Source organism: Schistocerca gregaria, chromosome X, assembly GCF_023897955.1.
Source record: "Schistocerca gregaria isolate iqSchGreg1 chromosome X, iqSchGreg1.2, whole genome shotgun sequence".
Classification (NCBI taxonomy): Eukaryota; Metazoa; Arthropoda; class Insecta; order Orthoptera; family Acrididae; genus Schistocerca; species Schistocerca gregaria.
Genome location: NC_064931.1, coordinates 53005929 through 53027085, shown reverse-complemented (window position 1 = coordinate 53027085; position 21157 = coordinate 53005929). Strand labels below are relative to the sequence as shown.

General features: G+C 46.1%; 1 protein-coding gene across 1 annotated transcript in view; it reads right to left on the bottom strand.

Moving 5' to 3' along the window:
- LOC126297508 (fez family zinc finger protein erm-like) overlaps nt 1-21157 on the bottom strand; it is a 193281-nt gene that overhangs the window by 52165 nt on the left and 119959 nt on the right. The window contains exon 2 of the mRNA XM_049988393.1: nt 7394-7506. The gene's annotated coding sequence lies outside the window, so the exon portion shown is untranslated. The remainder of the gene's footprint in view (nt 1-7393; nt 7507-21157) is intronic.

Here is a 21157-nt window from a genome sequence, read left to right as displayed (position 1 = left end):
CGCCGTCGTTCTGAAACTTGGTATTCTCGGCACACTCCTGACACTGCGGATCTCGTAATATTGAATTCCCGAAATGGAATGTTCCTCCCGTCTAGCTCCAACTACCATTCCTCGTTCAAAGTGTGTTAATTCCCTTCGTATGGACGTAATCACATCGGAAACATTTCCACACGAATCGCGTGAGTACAGATGACACCTCCGCCAGTCTACTGCTCTTTTGTAACTCGTGTGCGCAAAACTCCAGCTATCGGTATACGTGCATATCGCTCTCCCAGACTACTATCACCTCAGTGTCGGACTCGGGTACGAACCGCCGCTCTCCCAGATACGCTCGCTCTGTGACTGACGGAAGTTGCCTTCTAACGGCAGCGACGCAGTTGTGCGCATCTGTCCACAGAAGTCGGCTGGCACGCAGCTTTCGCAGCCGCCCCTGGGTCAGGCGGACTGGAGAGCTAACTCGGTGAAGAGGGCAGCGTAACTGGATAATGACGGGTACGCGGACGAGGAGGAAGCGATCTGAATGTGGAGAAGACGGAGGGCGCAAGAAGGCGCAGAGGTTTCCGGAAGCGCGGCGCGCAGCTGCGGGCGGCACAAAGAGCAGGAAAGCGCGGCTTCCGGCGGCGCCGGCGCGTGCCGTAACCCGACGCGGGCTGCCACAGCTGCGCCTCGCTTTCTTGCCGCCCATCAGCTCAATAAAGGCGCGGCGCTCGCACTCGTATCATTTCCGCGCCGCCCGCCCGCCGCCAGTCAATAGAACCGCGGCTCGTGTCGGAATCTGCGCAGCGCCCACCGACTCAGTCTGACCCAGCCACGCGCGTCACACCTGCAGCACCCGTCTCAGATTTGGCGTCTTCCACCAGAATACATTAAGTGAGAAACGTCAGGGAATAGCGATATGCACATAAAAAGATGGCGGTATATCGCGTACACGAGCTATAAATTGGCGGAGCTGTCATTTGTACTCAGGCGATTCGTTTGAAAAGGTTTCCGAAGCGATTACGGCCGCACTACGGGAATTAATAGAGTTTCGACGCGGAATGATAGTTGATGCTAGAGCGTGCGACACTTCGTTTCGGAAATCGTTAGAGAACTCGCTATTCCGAGATCCACAATGTCGAGAGCGTGCCGAGAATACCAAATTTCAGACATTACCTCTCACCACAGACAACGAAGTGATCGACGGAGTTCACTTAACGAGTGAGAGCAGCGGCGTTAGCGTATTCTCAGTACTGACAGACAAGTAACACTGTGTAAAATAAACGCAGAAATCAATGTAGAACGTACGGCGAATGTAGCCGATGGGACAGTGCGGTGAAATTTGGCGTTAATGGGCTACGGCAGCAGGCTACCGACGCGAGTGCCTTTGCCAATGGGACGACGTTGCCTGCAGCGCCTTCGTGGGGTCGTGGCCGTATCGGTTGGACCTCAGACGACTGGAAAACCGTGGCCTGTTCAGATGGGTTCCGATTTCAGTTGGTAAGAGCTGTCGGTACGGTTCGAGTTGTCAACAAGACACTGTGCAAGGTAGTGGTGGCTCCATAATTGTGTGGGCTATGTTTACATGAGAAGGACAGGGTCGTCTGGTCCAACTGAACCGATCGTTGACTGGAAATGGTTAGGTTCGGCTATTTGGAGACCATTTGCAGCCATTCGTTGACTTCATCTTACCGAACAACGATAGAATTTTTTTGGATAACAACGCATCGTGTCAGATCATTTTTGACAATCGGAGTTAATGATTTGGCCACCGAGATCTCCCGACAGGAATGCCATTGAACATTCGTGAAACATACTCGAGAGGTCAGTTCGTGCACCAGCAACACTTTGGCAATTGTGGGTGGCTGTAGGTGCAGCACGGCTCAATATTTATGCAGGGGACTTCCGACGACTTGTTGAGTCCGTGCCACGTCGAGTTGCTGCACTACGTTGAGCAAACAGCGGTCCGCCACCACGTTAGGAGGTACCCCTCACCTCAGTGTACGTGGTAACTCGCCCTGTCGTGTAGTGAGATCCCTAGTCTTGAAGCAGCTTTTAGCGCTTTATCGAACATATGCTTGATAAGGGACTAAGCGAATCAAGCAGCAAGCGCAAGAGTCTCTAAGAAGAGGGAGAAACAGATAGTTCCGTTCTTATGTAAATAAATAAACCTAAAGGTTACAGCCTTCGAAGATTAACATTCTGTTTGCTGCATTATACAGAATCAGCAGTGTCACAGAAACTTCCTAATATGAATTTGTTGATGGAAAAGAACGGCACCTGGTGATGTTATTTACAGTCTAGAAGATTGCTAGTTTAATATTTACAACAATCACACTCGAATTATCTTGTCGACTACTCCACTCTATGAGCTGACTACCGAGACTATGTCTCGAGTGACAGAAATATACACGTCTTTAAATTTATTCAATTTCAATCTCTTATAATTTTTTATGTCTCCACGTGTTGAAGCTCGCTCAGTAGAACCGCAGATTTCTCTTCAGTATTTGATGATGTATTGAAACTGGGAGTCGACGACGATTCGTGTTTCGGGGTACGGGAATTACATCTCGAATAATTACGTTTGACCTTAAAAAATCTCTGGCTATACGCAGCACCACGGAATTTACCAAGTTACTCGAGTAGGAGTTCGATGAAATTGGACAGGCGCTAATTAAACATTCAGCGGAATGAGTTTTTAAGAAAGCGATCCAGTGGCGTCAAAGAAAAGTTGGCGCCGGCCTCGTGAAGGCGGGTGAGTTTGTGTAGAGGCGCCCTCCTTTTCCTGTACCACAACTCCCAGTACGGCTCTACGCTACACACTGACCAGTTTCATGAACTTCTAAATCTAGTGTAAGTGTACCTCCATATGTCTTTATTCAGATATGACTCCATCAACATTTCCAACTGCCTCGTGAACTATCATAATGACAGTTTCAGGAAAGGCCATTAGCTTGAATTGAGCAACCTGGATGTCGCTTTCGGAACCAGAATTACAGCTACATACAGCCCGTTCACCGTTTTCGTTCCTTATACAAGTTTTGTTCTCTTGTTCGTGCTACACTATGTAAATACTTCATTAAAAAGTTACTAGAACTTCGGTATAGATTTTCCTATCTTCAATCCAGTTTCATCAAGGTAAATACTCTTCCAGCGTAGCAGGTAAGACACGTCAAATGTAGAAAAGAAAAGCAATTGTTTATTTTCAACAGATTCCACAAGGAATAATTTGCGCCAGAGAGTTTAGGTTTTTATGGGTTTCTTTCGTGTCATGTAATTTGCTGTATAAATCACCGACGGCAAATATCAAGGTGGAAAGTAAAAGTATGATAGCCTCTGACGGAAAAAAGAAAACTGATGATTGCGGTGTAGCATTTATGGAGTTTCAGTGACTCTCATGAAAAACTAATCTTGAAAGAGTCCAAGCGACTTTTTAATTTCTTTGTGCTGATCGATTTTGCTTAAAACATCAGTAGCTTAAAATGTGATGAGGTGTCAACGATGGCAGTACTGATTCACTAGTATCTTACACTAAGCACCGTATGTGAAAAGTAAAGTATACAATTTGTCTTATTTATTTAACGCGTGTGCTTTATTTTCTATTTATTGACATAGACTTGTTAATGTTACAGTGACAGAAGCATTCTTTAACGACGGCCTAAATTTCACGGCGATGTTCGTTGTAGAGAATCTCATAATAACTACAATCATCGCTTGGATATAGACGATCTATTTATATGAAATGTGAACAGCTGAAAACCTACAATATTGTGATAAAGTACTCTGTATACAAGCTACGGTTACGTAAACGTATACTCTTTTTGTACCTAACTGGTTTGTCGGAGAATACATAAAATCCCATCATACGTATCGGAGGAGAATCCCATCACTACCTTCTGTGTACTGCGAGCGATGAGAATTTGTCGACGAATCGTTAAAGCGGAGGAAATTCTGCCCGATGAAAAATAGCAGGGAACATGATCCGTGGTAATAACTGGTGACTGAAAGACTGAAGTGGATCTCATCCTGAACTCGTTATCCTATCGACCAGCCACATAAGCGTTTACGCTTCCTCGTGATATTTTATAAAGACCTAGGAGAACTATTTTCCCAACCTTTTTATCCTTTAGGTTGCAGCCCAAACGGTACACTTTCTGCCACGAACACTGCCTGACAGAAAAAAGTGAAGGCACCCAGAAAGGGAGGAGATACGAAATAAAACTGTATGTGTTGTTATTTTAGTGATAACAAAATTGAATAAAATTTACGAAGAACTTGGCAGTAGTGTCCAGTTTTCAGTATTACGTTGCACCGTCTCTGGCCATTATGCATGACTGATTTGATTGGGAAGGCTGCCATAAAGCCGTTGTACCCTTTCCTAAGCCAAGCTGCCCACAATTGTTGTAAATGGTCCTCGATATTCTGGATACTGCCACTGGGACGAGCTCACGTCCGCGCTGGCCCCACACGAGGTTCTTACTGGCCAGGGTAGAACATCAACATAGCGCAGACAGAGAAATGTGCCGTGTGTGGACGAGCAGTGTCCTTTTGAAAAATGACAGAACGATACTGTAGCATGAGAGGTAAGTGTCCGTGACGTCACAGTTCCTTTAATTACCACCAGCCACGGCCTGACGTAATAATCGATGGCTCCCCGCCATGACACCAGGATTAACAGCGCTGTGCCTCTTCAAAAATTTGGAAGGATGGAACCTCTCACCAAGTCGCCATACTCGCCAACGATGGTCATCTGGGATAGGGCAGAACTGCGATTCATCGCTGAAGACATTAAGACGCCATTCGTCAGCGGTCCATGCTTCCTGGTCACACCTTCACTTCAAACGCGGTAGACTAGCCTACGCACGGGACGGTAATCCCCTAGTCCGGTTGCTGCTAGTTTCTCACTTATGGTGCAGGACGTCACAGAACATTGCAGAGAGTCCACTGCTTCTTCTTGTATGGCAAGCGTAGATGTGAAGGGGTTACGATGTCTCTGGTGCACACTGCGGCGAACCAGTCGACCGGGAATTTGACGGCGAGTAGGCCTATTCCTGTTCTCACGTTCCCACGAAGTGCAGCATCGATCCGTTATCACATCCGAATTCCCCAAGAATGTAGATATTGCACTACTGGCAGGCTCACAACGAGGCCCCTATCAGGTGGGAATACCGCAGTCTTGCACGATTACACAGTTTCTCCATCTCCTTCACAGCTACACTCAACATCTGAAGCGGTTCACGCCCCGTATATATCCTTCCAGGTCTGGTAAAGTAACTAACTCAAGCAACGCTAATGGACTGAGGTAGCTCGTTCTACCTCTCACAGGAAGTTGCTACTCTGTTAATTTAAGTCCCTGTCGATGGTGTGTACGTGTAAAAAGTTAGGAATATCCGATCTTATATTCCAGGTCATTTGCTTATTTTGTCGCGCAGTGTAGTACGACCTCAAGACTTAAATTTGAAAATAAGGGTGATACCCAACATTTTAAACAGAAAAATGTCCACTTTACTCTTCATTGAATTCGAATAGCCACAGGAAACCCAAACCTTCAAGCTCTACTGAGATTTGAATTGTCATCATCCCGAATACGTTACAAGTGCATCATCACTGCACAACCTCACTCGGCCTGTGGTAATACTCATCGACAACGTTCAGATGTTAGCTAATTACAACACAGTAAGGTAGATGTGGCGCAATATTTAATTGTTTTCCTTCATTTCTTCTTTACGCATGCGAGAGAATCTCAAACCAGCGTTATAGCTAACCGTGACTATTCTACAGAGCTATATAGTCGACAAAACATCGGCTGGTTTACAACACTGCTCTGCCATGACAATAGCGGGGTTTCTCATTTTGTTTCCGTCATTCATTTCCGATTAGGTTCTTTAGCAATGCTGAATGGTAATGATTTTGCAGAATACACTAGTTATCGCGAATGAGCCAACTCCAGTGGCGCACGCTACAACAAATGCGTTCTGCGTTATGTTGTGATTTATTCCTAAAATCCCGAGAACGTACGTTGCTTGCTCCCACATATCTTTCGCGTAAAGTCTCTGAGAGATTCGAGATCACGCGGAGACCTTCCAACAATCTTTCTTCCAATTTACCATTCTCGACTGGAACATGAATGAGAGGAAGAGGTAATTATGTGTAAAAGTACACCGTAAGTGGGTTTGTGGAGTACTGACGTAGATGCTTAACGAGCTGATAGGTGCGTGGGTATCGTATCATTCCTAGTTTGCTCATTCGGCAGTGGTGTTGTGTTACGAGCGGGCTTCAAAAAGTAAGTTACACATTATCACGGGAGGCCAAGTAACTTTTGTTGAACGCTACTCTACATTTCAAAGTGGCAACATACATGACACAATTTCTCAACACTGGCACCAAGTGTCTCTAAACAACGATCAGAGCGATCTACAAGTCGTTCAATTCCTTGTCGGTAGAGATCAGCTCCTTGATCACGGAGCCAATCGACAATCGTCTCATCTTTGGAAACTCTCTTTCTCGCAAGATGTTCGTTGAGCTTGCCAAAAAGATGGAAATCACATGGTGTAAGAGTTGGACTTCCATATCAGCATCGCCCATGCCAGTGTGGCCTCGGTCAAATTATTGGTTGGATCCTACACTCCATTTGGTCTATAAACCGTCAGAATTTCACGGTGAATCTGTGTGCAGTTTAGACGTTTTACCAGCACGAAGCCTACTGTCCCGCTTCTTTAGACTTTGGGATACGTTTCCAGTTGGATGGCCATTTCACTTGCACACCGTGATGCACTTATTATCGGCACCGCAGCTGAGCTGTGTCTACAGGAAACATGTAACACTTATGAAACTTCCTGGCAGATTAAAACTGTGTGCCCGACCGAGACTCGAACTCGGGACCTTTGCCTTTCGCGGGCAAGTGCTCTACCAACTGAGCTACCGAAGCACGACTCACGCCCGGTGCTCACAGCTTTACTTCTGCCAGTACCTCGTCTCGTTACGTATTCATGTAACACGTACTCTCTTCCAACAGTGAACCAGTCTTGTGGGTGTTCGCAGCTCGTAGTCTAGTGGCCAGCGTTGCTACCCCTGGATCGCGGGGTCCTCACTTCGATTCCCTGCCTGGTCAGAATTTTCTCCTACCGGAGACTGGGTATTTGTGTAGTCCTGTTCATTTCATAATCATTCAGGAACATGGCGAGACTGGAAAGTGTAAAGATGGGGAATTTGTACAGGCGCTGATAACAACGCCGGCGAGCGCCCGGCAAACCAAAATCGTCATTGTCATCATCTTGTTGTGCAGAGGTTTTAGCGTGGCACGACATGGGTAACTTACTCTCTGAAGTCCATACGTTTTCTAATTGGCTCATAGGTCTGCCAGTTAAGTTTTCCACAGCCAAAAGGAACGATGTTACCGCTAGCTGGGAGTGAGTACCTTTTCAGGTGTCGGTGCAGGAAGCCTCGCCATCTGCGCCTACTGGAAGCTCATTGCCGCTGACGGTGGCCGCCTCACACAGACAGCACTGCGTCCGTAGTCGGCTGCTGACGCTGCAAGAAACAAGTTCCCATCTGCGTCAGCTTCTAACAGCTTACAAGTCTGCATAAAAAAACCAAAAGTGTCTACACTGTGAACATTTCATCAGGTAACAATCAAAATTATGTGACATGTGACTGATCGATACAAGTAATGGCGTCACATTCTTTCTAATATGGCTATTATCAACAAGATTTACTTTGAATGCTATAGCCCAGTCGGGGTGTCGCCATTTCTCGTACGTACACAACCGATGCCATGTCTGGCACAGGACGAACCGTGGAAGAAGCGGATGATAGGTGTCGGCTCGCTGGTATACGCCAATAGGAGTCTCGTCAAGTAAGCAAGTAAGAAATAAAGAAATGTTTAGCTTTAACGTCCCATGTATAATGAAATCACTAGCGACGGATCACATCCTGGAATTTGGGAAGGACGGAGAAGGAAGTCGGTCGTGTCCATTTCACAGGAAGCATCGTGGAATTGCCTAAGCAATTTACAGAAAAATCAGGATGGTGGGATTGAGATTTGAACATCCACCATTCCACAAGCGAGTCCAGTTGCGTTTGGTTGACCAGAATGAGCTCTATATGGCTCTTCAGTGTACGAATTAAATGGCTTCTAGCATGGAAACCATGCGTCTCCGGACATGTGTTCATCAGATCTTAGCTCCTCATTATTCTTTGAAGGGTCGTCTTCCATAGTTTTTAGTCGTTGTAGAAAAGTGTATGGTCCGAAAAAACGCTGCAGTATCATCACAGTAAATAATAAAATTACCAAGTTATCAAAAAAGTACGGGTGTCGCGTCTGACGCGTAACAGGTGACTGGGAACTCGTAATTCCCAGCCCTGGGTCGACAGTTAGGGTTTGCACGTACCCCCTGGTACAGGCCAGCCCCAGGGAGGGTGATTGCCAGAGCTGCAACCTCCGCAAATTGCCGATTGGTCCCTCTGGTAGATGTTCGGGAGTTGTGACCTGAGGTGTGAACAATCACCTAAGGCGGGTGTGCCCCCTTGTGAAGGTAGCCTCCAGTTGGAAGGAGCGCGCCATCGGAGACGCTGGCAATCGTGGGAGATTTTTTCGCAATGAGTCACTCATCTTCCCAATCGACGTCTACAAAACGTAAACCCAGTGAGGCTATTGATTCGAAGACCCTTCTCGCTGCACCACGGTTCCTTCTGGTCTCATGTACTGAAGACGGTCAGTGCTTCGCCATGGGCAATCCTTTGATTACTCAGACAGGTGTTGATGCAACTGCTGGTCCTGTGAAATCCTACTCTCGTTTACGGAATGGCACATTGGTTTTGAATATGGCTTCTGATTCTCAAACACAACACCTCCTTGCTGCCTCGCTTCTCCACGGTTACCCTGTTCGTGTTGAGGACCACAAAATTTTGAATTCTTCCCATGGTGTAATTAACACCAGGCTGCTTGACGACCTAACTAAGGCCGAGATACAATCTTATGATCGGGGTATCATTTCCATTCATTGTGTAATGAAAAAGGTAGATTCCTTCTTGGTGCCCACCAGCACTCTATTCCTCACCTTTGATAGGGTGGTGCTGCCGTCCAAGCTCAAAGCAGGCTATGAAATTATCACAGTCCGACCGTACATTCCGAACCTGATGCACTGCTACCAATTTCATCGTTTTAACCACACTAGAACATCTTGTCGACACCCAGCCAATGTGTAACCTGTGGCAGGGATGCACACGAGGTCGATTCTCCACCTCCTTCTCCCCGCTGTATCAACTCCAACGGCGGCCATGCCGCTTCCTCTCGGTATTGTTCCGTGTAACTAGATGAGCAGGCTGTCCGCGAGATTCGGGTAAAGAAAAAAGTGTCTTACCCAGTAGCTCGCAAGTTACTAGCTAGTCGAAAAACGTATGTTCTCCCGTTTGGCACCTATAATCCTGTTCTTGTCACCTCTCACTCCATGAAGGACATGACCACACAGATATGCGACCTCAAATTCAGCTCGGAGGTTGTGAAATCGCCCAGTGTCAAAGTAGCACCGCCATCTCCCCCCCCCCCCTTCCCTCCTGCTGTGCAACAGACCGTCAAACTCTCGCCTAAACGGGCGAAGCCACGGACTACACAACTAGTGAGCAGGAAAGGACAGAAGGAGTACTCCTGTGACGATTTTCTCCTTCCTTCCAGCCAAACAACACCCGAGTCTTCCTCTAACCAGAAAGGCCCAAAGAAGTCCGCTAAAGGCAAACGGTCTTCTCCTTCACCAACTCGAAGATCCTGTTCGATGGTGTCGCCACGTGCTACCTTAGCCCGGCCGGGCTCTGTCTCGCTGATGCACACCACCAACCGTTTTTCAGTATTGGACGTGGACTGACCGCACAAGCAAGCCGATGCTTCTTTAGACTCGATGGAGCAGGAACCTCCTGCTCCTGTTCCCTGTAGTAGCGACTCTACACCGGCTGTCACTCGGCGGCCGCCGACTTGACACCTCTCCATCTCTTCCTCCTTATGACTGTCCTCCAATGGAACGTTCGCGGCCTTCGGTCCGTCAAAGAAGATTTAGGGCCGCTTTTAGCATTGCAGCATCCCCTTGTACTCTGCCTTCAGGAAACCACACTGCGCCCTTGCGACCAGTTTGAGCTTTCACATTACTTACATATTCGTTTTGACTTTCCCTCTGAGGTCGGCATTCCGTCTCATGCTGCTCATACGGGATGGGCTTCATAGTCAACCAATCTCCCTGACTACCCGTCTTCAAGCTGTTGCAGTTCGCCTTTTCCTTCCCCACCTGACTTTCTCCCTCTGTACCATTTATGTACCTCTGTTCTTTGATGTCACCAGGGCAGACTTCCTTCAGCTTATTGGGTAGCTACCTTCCCCGTTTTTGCTACTCGAGACTTGAGCATCATCCCCTCTGGGGTTCTCCCAGGACCTGTCAGAGAGGTGCCCTCTTGGCTGACCTTCTTACACAACTCAACCTCTTCTGCCTTAACACTGGAGCACCCACTTTCCTTTCTGACTCCTCGCACACCTATTCCCATTTGGACCTATCCTTTTGCATTGTCCAGCTTGCCCATCCATCGTCTTCAGTAGTCTGTTCTTTCTGACACATACTCGAGCGACCATTCCCGTGTGCTCTCCGTTTGCTTGACTCCTACCCCTTCCGCATGCAAGCCCACATGGCAGCTTACTAAGGCTGACTGGCAGCTTTACTCCGCCCTTGCAACCTTCGAGGAACAAGATTTCCCCATTTGTGATAGCCAGGTGGACTATCTCATCAAAGTTACCACTACTGCTGCAGAACGTTCCATTCCTCGCACTTCCTCTTTACCACGTCGTGTTCCAGTCCCTTGGTGGACTGGGGCATGCCGCAATGCAATTCGCACATGGAGACGTGCTCTCCGCGTTTTTAACCGTCATCGTACTATGGCAAACTGCATTCATTATAAACAGATGCATGCAAAGTGTCGTCGCGTCCTTCGGGATAGAAAACGAGCTAGCTGGCTTTCATTCACTAGCTCTTCTAACAGTTCCACCCCTTCCTCTGTCGTGCGGGCCAACCTCCGACGGCTCTCTGGGACCAAGATCCATTCCGCAATTTCCGGCCTGAGAGTAGCAGGCGATGTAATTGTGGACCCAATTGCTATCTCAGACACCTTGGGCCACCATTTTACGCAGCTTTCGAGCTCTTCGCACTATCACTCTGCCTTCCTCTATCGGAAAAGAGCGGAGGAGACTCGGGCGATACCCTTCTCTTCTCCGAGTCATGAGTGCTACAATGCCGCCTTCACTATCAGGGATCTCGATGATGCTCTCAGTTCATCCCGATCCTCCGCCCCGGGACTGGACACCATCCACATTCAGATGTTGCAGCACCTATCTCTTGCGGCCAAGCACTTTCTGCTTAATACGTACAACCACGTCTATGCATAGGGCAGATTTCGGGGACGCTCGCGTGAAGCCACCGTCATACCCATACCTAAGTCCGTCAGGGACAAGAACCTTTCTTCTAGCGACCGCCCCATCTCTCTTACCAGCTCCGTTTGCAAGGTGATGGAACGTATGATTCATGCCCGGCTGAGGTGGTGGCTCGAGTCTCGACATTTACTAATGAATGTACAGTATGGATTTCGAGCTCGGCGTTCTGCAGTTGACCAACTCGTTACTTTGTCCGTCCACGGTTTTCTGTGGTAATCCCAGACTGTGGCCGTTTTTCCCGATTTGGAGAAGGGCTACAACACCTGCTGAGGAACTGACATTCTCTGTACTTTTTACACATGGGGCTTCCATGGGTCACTGCCCTGTTTTCTTCAGGCATTTTTACAAGACCGAGTTTTTAAGGTGCTTGTGGGTTCTGCCTTGAGAGACACCTTTATCCAGGAAAATGGTATGCCTCAGGGTTCTGTCCTGAGCGTCATCCTCTTTGCTATAGCCATTAAACCTATAATGGCCTGTCTCTCACTGGGCATCTTTGGCTCTCTTTTCGAAGACGATTTTGCCATTTCCCATCTATTGCAGTCCTCCACGGACCTGTCTCACTGAGCAGTGTCTTCAGGGCTGTCTTGATCGTCTTTACTCCTGGAGCATCCGACAATGGCTTTCACTTTTCTCCTGCAAAACCGTCTGTAAGAATTTCTGGTGGCGCAAATGGTTTCTCCCACCTTCTCTACGTCTTGGGGTTGTTGCCCTTCCATTCCTTGAATCTACGAAATTTCTGGGGCTCATGCTCGATAAGAAGCTCTCTTGGTCCTCTCCTGTGTCTTACCTGACAGCCCGCTGTACGCGGTCCCTCAGTCTCCTACGTGTCCTCAATGGTATTTCCTGGGGTGCCGATCGAACCACCCTCCCCCGTTTGTACCGGTTCCTCGTCTGTTCGAAACTCGACAATGAATGCTATGTTTATGCGTCTGCACGTCCATTCCTCTTACGCCGTCGCAACACTATCCACCATCATGGCATCCGTTCGGCCACGGGCGCCTTTTACACCAGGCCGGTTGAGAGTCTGTATACTGAAACTGCTGAACTCCCACTGTTCTACCGCCTTGACTTTCTCCTCAGCAGGTATGCGTCCCGTCTGTCTGACAAGCGTGGCCACCCCTCCTATGACTCCTTCTTTGATGATTCCTTTGATCGTCAGTATGGGACTCGTCACTCTTCCCTGTTGATATCGGTTTTCCCAATTGTCCTCTGCTCAGACTCACTCATTGCCCTCCAAAGTCTATGTGCGCTGTACACTGCTCATCCCTTAGTGCAGCGGGTGCAGGAGAACCATCATTTGCTCACTCTTTGTGGAGCCAGTATCATGTTTCTGAGGGTCCCTGGTCATGTCGGTCTGCCAGGACACGAGGCTGGTGGCACAGCTGCCAAGGCTGCAGTCCTCATATCTTAGCCTGCGAGTACCTATATTCCCTCCGATGATTTCTGCGTTGCCGTCTGTCAGGAGATGGTGTCCCTTTGGCATCGCCAAAGGTCCTCCCTTCACGGGAATAAGTTTCGGCTCATTAAGCCTCTCCCAGCGCCTTGGACGACCTCCTCTTTGCCCTTCCGCCGGGAGGAGATTATTTTAACTCGCCTGCTTATTGGGACTGCCTTTTTAGCCATCGTCATTTGCTAAGTGGCGCTACCGCAGCACTTTGTACACATTGCGTCAAAACTTTAACCGTCTGCCACTTCGTGCTGGAATGCCCTTTTGTAACAATTTACGTTCCGGCTTAGGTTTGCCGTCTGATTTATCAGCCGTTGTAGCGAATGACTCGAGGGCTGTCGACCGCGTTTTACTTTTTATCCGCCGAAGCAATATGGTGAAGGCTATTTAATTTTTAGTTTTGGACCTCCATTTCTGCATTTTTATTTTGCCCCTTTTCCACGTACCCATCTGCCCATTGGGACTGACATATAGTCGTTTAACTCCTCTCCATGTTCGTATTCTATAGTTTTGACTAGGGAGCGTATGATCCCAGTTGTTTTTGCGTCCTAAAGCAAATACAAGGGAGAAAAAAGAAAACCATGTACACTTGACAGCAAAAAAAAGTGGGTCACTGCCAAATACAACCAACATAACGTAGTTGTGTTTGCAGGTCCTCTAAACACCAAAACCCCGTGGGGTACAGTCGTTTGACTACACACAATGGGTACCGCAAGAGACTACTAGAGACAAAAGGTCTTTATGGCAGTCAGTCTAAGCGTCAACTAATATCGTCATACAAAACATATTAGAAAACACGTTCTTAGCGATGAGACGCCCCATAACACTCATAAACTAACCTTAATTACAACAAGTGACGCTCCAAAAGTTCTAAGAAAATGGATTATTTTACATACGAGGTGCATTCAAGTTCTAAGGCCTCCGATTTTTTTTTCTCCGGACTGGAAAGAGATAGAAACATGCGCATTGTTTTAAAATGAGGCCGCATTCATTGTCCATACGCCCCAAAGATGGCAGCACCGTATGGCAGATGGAATTTTCCCGCCAGCGGCGAGAATGAGAACTGTTTTAAATACTTAAAATGACGACGTTTTCCTTACTTGAACAGCGTGCAATCATTCGTTTTCTGAATTTTCGTGGTGTGAAACCAGTTGAAATTGATCGACAGTTGAAGGAGACATGTGGTGATGGAGTTATGGATGTGTCGAAATTGCGTTCGTGGGTGCGACAGTTTAATGACGGCAGAACATCGTGTGACAACAAACCGAAACAACCTCGGGCTCGCACAAGCCGGTCTGACGACATGATCGAGAAAGTGGAGAGAATTGTTTTGGGGGATCGCCGAATGACTGTTGAACAGATCGCCTCCAGAGTTGGCATTTCTGTGTGTTCTGTGCACACAATCCTGCATGACAACCTGAAAATGCGAAAAGTGGCATCCAGGTGGGTGCCACGAATGCTGACGGACGACCACATTGCTGCCCATGTGGCATGTTGCCAAGCATTGTTGACGCGCAACGACAGCATGAATGGGACTTTCTTTTCGTCGGTTGTGACAATGGATGAGATGTGAATGCCATTTTTCAATTCAGAAACAAAGCGCCAGTCAGCGCAATGGAAGCACACAGATTCACCGCCACCAAAAAAATTTCGGGTAACCGCCAGTGCTGAAAAAATGATGGTGTCCATGATCTGGGATAGCGAGGGCGTGATCCTTACCCATTGCGTTCCAAAGGGCACTACGGTAACAGGTGCATCCTACGAAAATGTTTTGAAGGACAAATTCCTTCCTGCACTGCAGCAAAAACGTCCAGGAAGGGCTGCGTGTGTGCTGTTTCACCAAGACAATGCACCCGCACATCGAGCTAACGTTACGCAACAGTTTCTTCGCGATAACTACTTTGAAGTGATTCCTCATGCTCCCTACTCACCTGACCTGGCTCCTAGTGACTTTTGGCTTTTTCCAACAATGAAAGACACTCTCCGTGGCCGCACATTCACCAGCCGTGCTGTTATTACCTCAGCGATTTTCCAGTGGTCAAAACAGACTCCTAAAGAAGCTCGCCGCTGCTATGGAATCATGGCGTCAGCGTTGTGAAAAAATGTGTACGTCTGCAGGGCGAGTACGTCGAGAAGTAACGCCAGTTTCATCGATTTCGCGTGAGTAGTTAATTAGAAAAAAAATCGGAGGCCTTAGAAGTTGAATGCACCTCGTATATAGTACAGTAATCCTTAGACAAAATTAAATACTTGAGACAAAATATGGAGTTACAAAGCTGTACGGCAATTGGAAAAAGTTTTTCGCTCTCGAAAAGGTTTTCCATCCACGTGCTGAACGTCGCTCAACGGCGAGTGGCTCTGGAAACTGGATATTGGACGAACCAGTAAATAACGTGATTAACGGCAACAAGCACTCTGCGGAAATCACAACATTAACAGCGAATCACCAGTAATATCATTGTTCTCGTAACACATCAACAGCTACGTGTACGCAAATTTGAACTTTAAATGACGTGACCAACGTCGTCGTTCTCGACCTGGATTCAAACCCAGCACCCATAGCCATTGCTAATTAAGCAAAGCTTTGTTTGTGCCTTATTGTGACCCAATCACTAGGCATAAAGACACCTGAAGTATAGACGTTTGCACCAGTATCAGTTATGAATTCAGATTCTGAGGCCGTGCGGTTCTAGGCGCTACAGTTTGGAACCAAGCGACCGCTACGGTCGCAGGTTCGAATCCTGCCTCGGGCATGGATGTGTGTGATGTCCTTAGGTTAGTTAGGTTTATTTAGTTCTAAGTTCTAGGCGACTGATGACCTCAGAAGTTAAGTCGCATAGTGCTCAGAGCCATCACATGACGAAAATGTTTGTACTGAACTGAAGATCCTGTCATAACAGTTACCTTCCTGGGAACTACCCCCACCGAAGTTTAATATGGTGTCATTCACAAGTAACAAGGTTTGCTCATGTTTAAAATTGAAATGCCATCATGTAAAGCTTGTGACATGAATGGGAACCCAGCACCTAATCGGATTGCTAACGAAGTACGTAAAATCAGAAGTTAAATATCAAATGTATTCACCAATAGCGCGATGATGGAACCTTAAATGACGACAGAATTGTTTTTGCCTGACTGGGATTCGAACCCAGCGTCTAGCGCCGTCGTTTTCTAGCCAGGAACAGACGATAAATAGCTATTTTTGGTTCACCAGTAGCGAGATGTGCACATGTTTAGCTAGACATCTGGCGACGAAAAGTTCTGTGCTGAATGGAATTCAAACCCCGCACACGTGGTCATGAAGACACATTCACTATCAAATTCTTTTCCAACAATAGCTAGGAGTGGCATGTTTGTACTTTCAATGATGCGATAGAAAATACTCTGCTGGCTAGAAGTTGAATCCACAACATATCGTCGTTGGTGATCACAACGAACACAACGTCAAACCCAAATCCGTTTTCGCCAGTAGGACCGAGAGGAATGTTTGAACTTGAAAAGATGTAAGGAAACTTTTGATCTTGTAATGTTGTGATACAAAGCTCATCATGTGGCTGTGAGTTGAAACGAACACGTTACAGCTGACAAGGCACGAAGAGACGTTGAAAATGCAACTATTTTTCACTAGTAGTTCGGCTTGCACATGCTAGGGCTAGAAATGAAATAATGAATATTTTGTGCTGATCAGGATTCGAAACCAGATAGGTGCCTTTAGAGGAGGCCTAGAAGAATTTGCAATCTTGGGTAGCCGGCCGATGTGGCCGTGTGGTTCTAGGCGCTAGTCTGGAGCCGAGCGACCGCTACGGTCGCAGGTTCGAATCCTACCTCGGGTATGGATATGTGTGATGTCCTTAGCTTAGTTAGGTTTAATTAGTTCCATGTTCTAGGTGACTGATGACCTCAGAAGTTAAGTCGCATAGTGCTCAGAGCCATTAAGAAACCAGTCTTGGGGAATACAGTGAAATCGAATTCGAATCTCAGTCCAGTACCACAATTTTCAAGGTCTCAGTTTCAAATAAAGTAAGAGTCTTGTGAACTTGCTTGGCCATTGGTTCATTAAATGAAATACGTTTTCTAGCTTACGACGGCTTGCTGATGACAGAGTCTCTGCCTTCCGGGGTTTCTCCATCTGTCACAGCTCAAACGAATGCCGCTCTGCCCCAGTCGGCAGCGAAGGGATGTTATCTTTACTGCGAAGATATTGAACTACCGAGCTTACTGGCGTTCTACACTTGGCGTTATTAGGGGAGAAGGAGCGTTACTTGTGTGTGTTAAAAATCTACTCCTGACGTGAGATGTGAACCTACACGTTTTACACATCAATACAAGATTAATCCACCAGACCACAGAACCCCCTGCCAAGCATATAATTATGAATTGCAGAGAATTCATTTAGATGTAGATGCAAATGTCAAGGGACGGGTAACAGGAAGGGGGGCGGGATCTGGGACTGGATAGAAGTGCAAAATATAAGTGTGAAATGCTTGCAAAGTATTGCTTACTTAGATATGTGCCACAGTTAGTTTTATCTTAGGACAGATAGGTAAGGAAGGACTGTTTTCAGAACAAAGAATGGGTTACAGGGAAGGAGAGATCAAAGAATACGGTTTCATAGCCTGATGTGTATTTCTGCTTGCCGCTCTCATGCTGATGCCACGAGAAGAGGTAAAGATATTTACGTCAAACGGAGCGGCAGAGGCAGAGGCATGCGGCGCAGCCGTGCTGGCTCGTCCCGGGCTGTTGGCCCAACAACGCCACCGCCAGCTCGCTCACTTGCGTCTCGCCTCGGCCAGCCTGGCTGGCCCGTAGCTCGCGAGCCGCGGCTGCTACAGACCCGACCCGCAAGGCCACGATCACCCCTTGAAGGATCAAAAACTACACCTGACCTACCCAAGTCTGTAGTATAAACTAACGCAGCTACAGCTGTTATGCTATAACATGTGCAGGCACACCTACAGTTGACGGTTCATTCAAATATTTGACAAACAATACGTTCAAAAATACATTCATTTTAAACATAGCTACCACAAAACATTTCAACTAGCTAGCAATAGCATGACGCAGGAAACTATTCTTTCTTGTAAGCGCTTTGCATTAGATGTAGCCTTAAGAAAACGTGTATTCAACCACGACAACTAAGCGGCATTTAAAAGTAAACCGGTTTGGCAGCAGCTTTTTCAAATAATAGTATATACGTAGTATATAATACACGTTTTGTGCACGTATAACACGTACTCAGTGTCTTTGAAACAATACGTGCTGCACGACGGAAATAACTTTCTGATGAGGCACTTCATTTACATATCAATAATACACGACTACTAGAGAACATTGCTATTTACGGCAGTCAATACACTTGTAAATTAACATCATGATATCGCAGATGGCAGGCAACTCGTTACTAGGGATGAGAAATGCATTAAGGTCTGCAACTAAACATGCCACCCCTAGCTACTACTGAATAAGAATTTGATTATTAACGTGTCTTCATAACCATGTGTGCGGTGTTCGACTCTCAGTCAGCATAGACGTTTTCGTCGCCTTATTTCTAATTAAACGTGCTCACATCTCACAAATGATGGACCAACATTAGACATTTCTTGTCTATCCCTGGTTAGACAACGACGGCGGTAGGCGCCGGTTTCGAATCCCGGTCAGGCAATACAACTTCAGTCGTGATTTAAGGTTCCTACCTCACTACTGGTGACAAATTGTGATATCTACATTCTGATTTTACGTACTTATTCAACAATCCGATTAGTTGCTGGGTTCGCATCCTTCTTACAAGAATTACCAGATGGCATTTCAATTTTAAACATGTGCATCCTTTGTTCCTTGACAATGCAACAATATACAACGTCTTTCGAGGTTAATTACCAAGAAGGTAATTGTCATGTTATGGTTCTGGTTTCGTACAAACATTATCGTCATTTACGTTCAAGTTAAGAACTGATAACTGATACTGGTGCAAACGTCAATGTTTGACGTGTCTTTCTGCCTAGTGATCGAGTCCCGATAAGGCACAAAGCTTTGCTTGGTTAACAATGGCTTTACGTTCTGGGTTTGCATCCGGACCCAGAAGGAAGACGTTGATCATGTTACTTAAGGCATAACTTTGTGTACAAGTAACTGTTGATGAGTAATGTGAACAATGATATTACTTGTTATTCGCTGTTAATGTTGGGATTTCCGTTAATCACGTTTTCTTTTAACTGCTTAGTATTACGCAAAGTTGATGCGAAATCACTCCCCGTTGAACGTTTAACGACGGTCAGCATGTGTTGGATAAACCTTTTAGACAGCAAAGAACTTGTTTCCAATTGCCATACAACTTGATAAATCCATATACTGTCTCAAATATTTAATTGTGCCTAAGGATTACTGAACGATTTATGTGAGAAAATTATTTGTCCCGTAACGTTTGAAATTTCACTTATTGTAGATAAGTTTAGTTTACAAACGTTAAGGACTGTCTGATATCTTCTGTACTGTCGTGGTGTTAATTTACATCTGGACAGACTATCATAAAGGGATGTGTGTGCTGTCCTTAGGTTAGTTAGGTTTAAGTAGTTCTAACTTCAAGGGGACTGATGACCACAGATGTTAAGTCCCATAGTGCTCTGAGCCATTTGAACGATTTTTGAACTGTCATAAAGACCGGTGTTCTCTAGTAGTCTCTAGCGGTACCCATTGTGTATCTTACAACGACTGTACTGTGGAGGGTTGCGACGATGTGCAACACAGATATGCTATGTTGGTTGCATACATTCAGGTGCAGCCTACACATTGGAATTCAGGGGTAACCCACTTTTTTTGCTGTCGAGTGCACATCTATACTCTGCAAGCCACTGTGAAGTGGACAGCAAAGAATACTTCCCATTGTACCAGTTGTTAGGGTGTTTTCCCATTCCATTCACGCATGGGGCACAGGAAGAATAACTGTTTAAATGCCTCTGTGTGTGTGGTAATTAATCTAATCATGTTCCCACAATCCCTATGGGTGCAATATGTATTGATTGTAGTATGTAGTGGCTGTAGTATGCAGGATGTAGGGATTGTAGTATATTCTTAGTGTCATTATCTAAAGCTGGTTTTTGAAACTTTGTAAGTAGGCTTCCACAGGATACTTTAACGTCCAACTTCAAGAGTCTGCTGGTTCAGTTTTTTCAGCATCTCTGTAACACTCTTCAATGGGCCAAACAAACCTGTGGCCATTTGTGCTGCCCTCCTCTGTAAACGTTCTGTATCTCTGATCAGTTGTATTTGGTACGGGTACCACACACTTAAGCAATATTTGAGGATGGATCGCACGAGGGATTTGTTAACAGTCTCCTTTGTAGACCGCATTTACATTGTATTCTATCAACAAACCGTAGTCTGCTACCTGCTTAATCCACAACTGCGCCTAAGTATTGTACCCAAGTATTAATATTATTTTACCAATTCCACCTTTGACTCATTGATATTTACTGTGTTTTTTCGTTTTGTGAAGTGAGCAGTTCTACATTTCTGAACATTGAAAGCAAGATGTCGATCTTTGAACAACCTTGAACTCTTATCAAGATCTGACGAAATATGTGTGCTCCTCCTTTTAGACTGTACTTCATTACAGATAACTGCCTCATCTGTGAAAAGTATTAGGTTATTATTAATATTGTCTGCAAGCTCATCAATATACAACACGGACAGCCAGGCTTCCAACACACTTCCCTGGGGCACATCCGAAGTTACTTCTACATCTATCGATGACTCTCCATCCAAGGTAGAGTGTTGCGTCCTCCCTACCAAAAAATCCTTAATTCATTCGCAAATTTCGTTTGATACCCATACGATTGTAGTTTTTATAACAAGCGTATGCGTACCACTGAGTCAAAAGCGTATCAGAAATCGCGAAATACTGCATCCACCCAACTGCTCTGATACGTGTCTTTCAGTATCCTTTGTGAGAAACTTGCCAGTTGGCTTTTTCATGATCGATGTTTCCGAAATCCGTGCTAGTTGGCAAGGAGGAGGTCAATTTGTTCTAGATACCTCGTTATGTTTCAGCTCAGAATAAGTTCTAAGATTCTACAACGAATGAATGTCAAGGGTACTGGACGGTAGTTTCATGGATTACTTCTGATACACCTCTTGTGGACAGATCTGACTTGTGCTTTTTTCCGACTAATAGCAACGTTTTTGCTTCGAGAGATTATAGCTATAAGAGGGGCTAATTCAGTGGCAAACTGGGTAAAGAACGTTTTAGGGATTCCCTCTGGTCTTGGGACTTT